We start from the raw sequence: 6110 nt of genomic DNA on the forward strand, positions 1-6110 counted from the left end.
AAATAGCCTCTTCAAAGAAGGTATAGATTTCCAATAAATATATGACAAAGTGTTCAAAATCATTGATCAGAAAGGAAGCATAAAGCAAAACCAGTGTCACTAGATCACTATTATAATGGCTTAATTTAAAAAAAAAAAAAAGAAGAAGAAGAAGAAGAAGAAATAACTGAAGTGTTGGCAAGGATATAGAGGAACTGAAAGACTAATACACTATAGTCAAAATGTAAAATGGCTTTTCTGCACTTGCACCAGTGGTGGTGGCAATATTCTATATGCAGGTCATTGGCTGTGAGTTCATGGACCAATACCTGCCTGAAAATGCACTGCCAACAACCATATCATGGTCACCAAGGACTACAGGTCCATCCAGATAGATGTGTCTGAGGTTGACAAGGTGACAGGCAGTTTTAATAGCCAGGTTAAAACAAACACTATCTTTGGGACCATTTGATGGATGGGGGAGTCCAATGACTCCATCATCTGACTCACAAAGGCCATGGGCAGAATTTCAAAGAATTTCTGACTGGAGAGGATAATGGATGTGGAATATTTGTCAAGAATAAATAGCACCCATTTCCCCCAAAAAAAGGAAGAAAGTGGCAATGATAAGGATACTCACTGGGCTTGAGAAAAGAATAGAAGACATCAGTGAAATCCTTACCACGAAATAAAAGAGTTTAAAAGAATTCATCAGAGATTAAGAATACAATAAATGAGATTAGAAACACTCTTGATATAATGAACAGGAGGCCGAAAGAAGCAGAGGGATGATTTAGTGACCTAGAAGACAATGTAATGGAAAGTAATAAAGCTAAACAAAAGAGAGAAAGAATTATGCAAAATGAGAACAGACTTAGGGAACTCAGTGGCTCCTAAGGAGTCCCAGAAGAAGAGAGTAAAAAAGGGGGGGGGGGCAGAAAGTTTATTTGAAGAAATAATAACTGAAAACATCCCTAATCTGGGGAAGGAAAGAGATGTCCAGATCCAGAAGACACATAGAACTCCCATCAAAATCAAGAAAAGTGGCCCACACCAAGAAATTGTAATTAAATTTGCAAAATATAGTGATAAAGAAAAAAAGTCCTAAAAGCAGCAAGACAAAAGATGTCCTTAACTTACAACGGAAAACCTATGAGGCCAGCAAGAGATTTGCAAAAGAAATTTGGCAAGACAGAAAGTCGTGATATGATATATTCAATGTGCTGAATGAGAAAAATCTTCAGCCAAGAATAAACTATTCAGCAAAGCTATCGCTTAGAATAGAAGAAGATGTAGACAAACAGACATAACCTAAGGAGTTATGATCACTAAACCAGCCCTGTAAGAAATATTAAAGGGGACTCTTTGAGGGGAAAGGAGTGACCCAAAGTGGCAGTATAAAGCAGGAATCACAAAAGTAATAAAAGTGAATATTTCTGTAAAAAATAAGTGAAGGAACTCACAAAAAAGGTTATAAAGTTTAATAACATATACCTACAATGTGGGGAGAAGAGGAGAAAAGAATGTGTCCAAAACTAATGATCATCAACTTAATATTAAAACCTAATGGCAACTGAATATGAAAAACCAGTAATAAATGTGCAAGGAATAAAGAGAAAGAAATCCAAATATATCACTAAAGATAGCAAAACATAAAAGAAAGACAAGAAAATATCAGAGAAAATATCCAGAAAACCTGCAATAAAATGGCAATAATTACATATCTATCAATAACTTCTGTGAAGGTGAATGGAGTAAACACTCCAATCAAGAGGAATAGGGTGACAGAATGGATAAAAAACCAAGACCCATCTATATCACCCTGCAAAAGACTCACTTTAGACCTAAAGAGAACTTTAGATTGAAAGTGAGGGGATAAAGAAACATTTATCATGCAAATGAGGTAAAATATATAAGGATTGATACTTATACAGGACAAAGTAGACTTCAAAACAAAGACTATAATAAGAGAAAAAGAAAAATTCTATATAATAATAAAGAGGACAATCCAACAAAAAGATATAACAATTGTAAATATTTATGCACCCAATATGGGAGAACTGAGACATATAAACCAATAATAAATGTAAAGGAACCCATTATAATAATTCAATAATACTAAAGGAATTTAACACCCCACTTACATCAATGGACAGATCATCTAAACAGAAATCAACAGGAAACAATAGTTCTGAATGACCACTGGAACCAGATGGCCTTAACAGATAATATTCAGAACATTCCACCCTAAAACTTCAGAATACACATTCTTTTGAAGTACACATGGAACAATCTCCATAATAGATCACATCTTGGGCCACAAAACAGACCTCAACAAATATAAGAAGACTTATGGTGCATACCCTGCACCTGTTTTGACCACAACACTATGAATCTAGAAGTCAGCCACAAGAAAAAAATCTGGGAAGACTACAAATACATGGAGGTTAAATAACATGCTACAAAAGAATAAATGGGTAAACCAGGAAATGAAAGAAGAAGTAAAATGTGCATGGAAACAAATGAAAGTGAAAACACAACAGAACTTTTGGGATGCAGCAAAAGCAATCATCCTAAGATAGAAGTATATGGCAATACAGGTTGACTTCAAGAAGCAAGAAAAATCTCAAATTAACAACATAACATTTCGTGTGAAAGAACTAGAAAAAACCCAACAAACAAAGCCTTAATACAACAGAAGGAAGGAAATAAAAAAGATTAGAGTAGAAATAAATTATATAGAAACTTAAAAAAAAAGTCAATGAAACTAGGAGCTGGTCTTTGAAAAAATGGAAAGAAAAATTATGAACAGCTACCAAGACTAATCAAAAGAAAGAAGGACAGAGAGAGAAAGGACTCAAATAAACAAATCACAAATGTGAGAGGAGAAATAACAACCAAACCAGATTATGAAAAATTATATGACAACAAATTGGACAACCTAGAAGAAATGGATAAATTCCTAGAAATATATAACTTAACCAAAACTGAAGCAGGAAGAAATGGAGAATTTGAACAGATTGCTAGGAAGGAACTTGAATCAGTAATGAAAACAAAACAAAACAAAACTCTTAACAAAAAAAGTCCAGGACAAATACAGCTTCCCAAGCAAATTCTCCCAAACATTTAAAGTGTTAATACCTATTCTTCTCAAACTCTTTCAAAAAGTAGAAAAGGAAGGAAAACTTCCAAATTCATTCTGTAAGGACAGCATTACCCTGACTACCACAACCAGTTACAGATAACCAGAAAAAAAAAAAAAAAAAAGCTACAGGCCATTGTCTCTCAATTGTCTCTGATGAACATACATGAAAAAATCCTCAACAAAATACTAGCCAGCAGAATACAATAATACTCTTTAAAAATCACCACAATCAAGTAGGATTTATTTCTGGGTTGTGAATATTTATTTAACATTCACAAATGAATCAAAATAATTCATCACATAAATAAAAGGATGGATAAGAACCATATGATCATTTCAATAGATGCAAAAAATAAATTGACAAAGTACAAAACCCATTCATGATAAACACCCCCCCAAAAGCAGGTTTACAAAGAATATGCCTCCAGATAATAAAAACCATCTATGAAAAATCCACAGCTAATGTCATCCCCCATGGGGAAAAAACAGAGCTTTTCCTCACAGTAGGAACAAGACAGGGATGTCCACTCTCTCCACAGCTATTTGACATAGTACTGGAAATCCTAACTACAGCAATTGACAACTAAAAGAAATAAAAGACATCCAAGTGGGTGAGAAAGAAGTCAGAGCTTCACTATTTGCAGATGATATGACATTTAATACAGAAAATTCCAAAGACTCCCCCAAAAAAGTGCTGGAGCTAGTAAGCAAATTCATTAAAATCACAGGATACAAAGTCAACATACAGAAATTTGTTGCATTTCTATACACCAATAGTGAAGCAATAGGAAGAACAAATTAAGGAGTGATCCCATTTGCAATTGCACAAAAAAACAAGATACCTAGGGATAAACCTAACCAAAGAGGTGAAAGACTTATACTCTGAAAACTATAGAATACTTATGAAAGAACTTAAAGATGACACAAAGAAATGGAAAGATATTCTATGCTCTTAGATTAGAAGAAGAAATACTTTTTAAGTGTGTATACAGGGGTGCCTAGGTGGCTCAGTTAAATAAGTTTCTGATTCTTGGTTTCAACTCAGGTCATGACATCAGGGTCATGAGATCGAGTCCCACATTGGGCTCAGGGCTCAGCATGGAGCCTGCTTGAGTTCCTCTCTCCCTCCGTCTCTCCTCCTCCCCCTACTCACTCTCTCTCTCTAATAAATAAAATCTTTAAAAAAAATAAAATGTCTATACTACCCAAAGCAATCTACATATTTTAAATGCGAATTCCATATCAAAGTGCCAATAGCATTTTTCACAGAGCTAGTATAAACAATCCTAAAATTTGTATGGAACCACCAAAAAAAAAAAGTCACCAAAACAGCCTTGATGAAGAAAAGCAAAGCTGAAGGCATAATACTTCTGACTTCAAGTTATAGTATAAAGATTTAGTAATCAAAACAATATGGTAGCAATACAAAAATTGATACATAGATCAAGGGAACAAAATAGAAAAACCAGAAATGAGTCCACAATGGTATGATCAATTAATCGTTGACAAAGCAGGAAAGAATATTCAAGGGGAAAAAGACTGTTTCTTCAACAAATGGTATTGGGAAAACTGGACAGCTACATGCAAAAGAACGGAAGACCACTTTCTTGCATCAGACACAAAATAAATTTAAAATGAATTTGATAAATGTAGGACCTGAATCTATAAAAGCCTTAGAAAAGAACACAGGCAGTAACTTCTTTGATTGTAGGCTGTAGCAACTTCTAGTTATATCTCCTGAGGCAAAACAAACAAAAGAATAAGTAAACTATTGGGACTACATCAAAATTAAAAGCTTCTGTACGTGAATGAAACAATAAACTGAAAGGCAGCCTATGAGATGGGAGAAGATATTTGCAATGACATATCTGATAAAGGATTAGTATACAAAATATATAAAGCATTTATAAAACTTAATACCAAATGAATAATCCAATTAAAAAATGAGCAGAAGACATGAATAGGCATTTTTCCAGAGAAAAAAATACAGATAGTTAACAGATACATGAAAAGATGCTCAACATCAATTATCAGCAAGGAAATGCTAATCAAAACTGCAATGAGATATCACCTCACACCTGCTGGAATGGCTAATATGAACAGCACAAAGCAACTGGTGTTGGTGAGGATGTGGAGAAGGGACAAATCTCTTGCACTGTTGGTGAGAATGCAAACTGCTGCAGCCATAATGGAAAACAGTCTGGAGTTTCCTCAAAAAGTTAAAAATAGAACTACCCCCATGATCCAGCAATTCCACTACTAGGTCTTGGCCCAAATACAAAAATACTAATCAAAGGAATACATGCACCTGACATTTATAGAGGCATTATCTACAATAGGCGAATTATGGAAATAGCCCAAGTATCCATCAACTGATGAGTGGATAAAGAAGGGGTGTGTGTGTGTGTGTGTGTGTGTGTAATGGAATATTAATTAGCTATTTAAAAGAATGAGATCTTGACATTTGCAAGGATATGGATGGAAATAGAGAGTATTATGCTAAGTGAAATAAGTCAGTTAAGAGACAAATACTATATAATTTCACTCATATATGGAATTTAAGAAACAAAACAAATGAGCAAAGGGGGTAAAAGGCAATAAGAAACAGCTTAACTGTAGAGAACAAACTGATGGTTACTAGAGGGAGGTGGGTAGGGGATGGGTGAAAGAGGTGATGGGGATTAAGGAGCACACTTGGTTGTCCCACATCATGAGCCCCAAATGTTGTAAGGAAGTATTAAATCACTATTTTATATACCTGAAACTAATATTACACTGTATGTTAACTAACTGGAACTTAAATCAAAGTGTTAAAAAAAAATCTGTGTATACATTCACCAGTGACAATATAGATTTAGATTATTCCTAAGTTTTCTTAGTTTTAATGTAACGTCCACTTACTTTCCAGAATTGCATATAGGATGCCACTTTACATTTAACTGTTCTGTCTCCTTAAGCTCTTCTTGCTTGTGACAGTTTCTCAGAC

General features: G+C 34.4%; 1 pseudogene; it reads left to right on the forward strand.

The window, feature by feature from the left end:
* Positions 1-272: 272 nt before the first annotated feature.
* On the forward strand, positions 273-523 carry LOC131830175 (small ribosomal subunit protein eS21-like; annotated as a pseudogene).
* Positions 524-6110: the final 5587 nt, after the last annotated feature.

Source organism: Mustela lutreola, chromosome 4, assembly GCF_030435805.1.
Source record: "Mustela lutreola isolate mMusLut2 chromosome 4, mMusLut2.pri, whole genome shotgun sequence".
NCBI lineage: Eukaryota > Metazoa > Chordata > Mammalia > Carnivora > Mustelidae > Mustela > Mustela lutreola.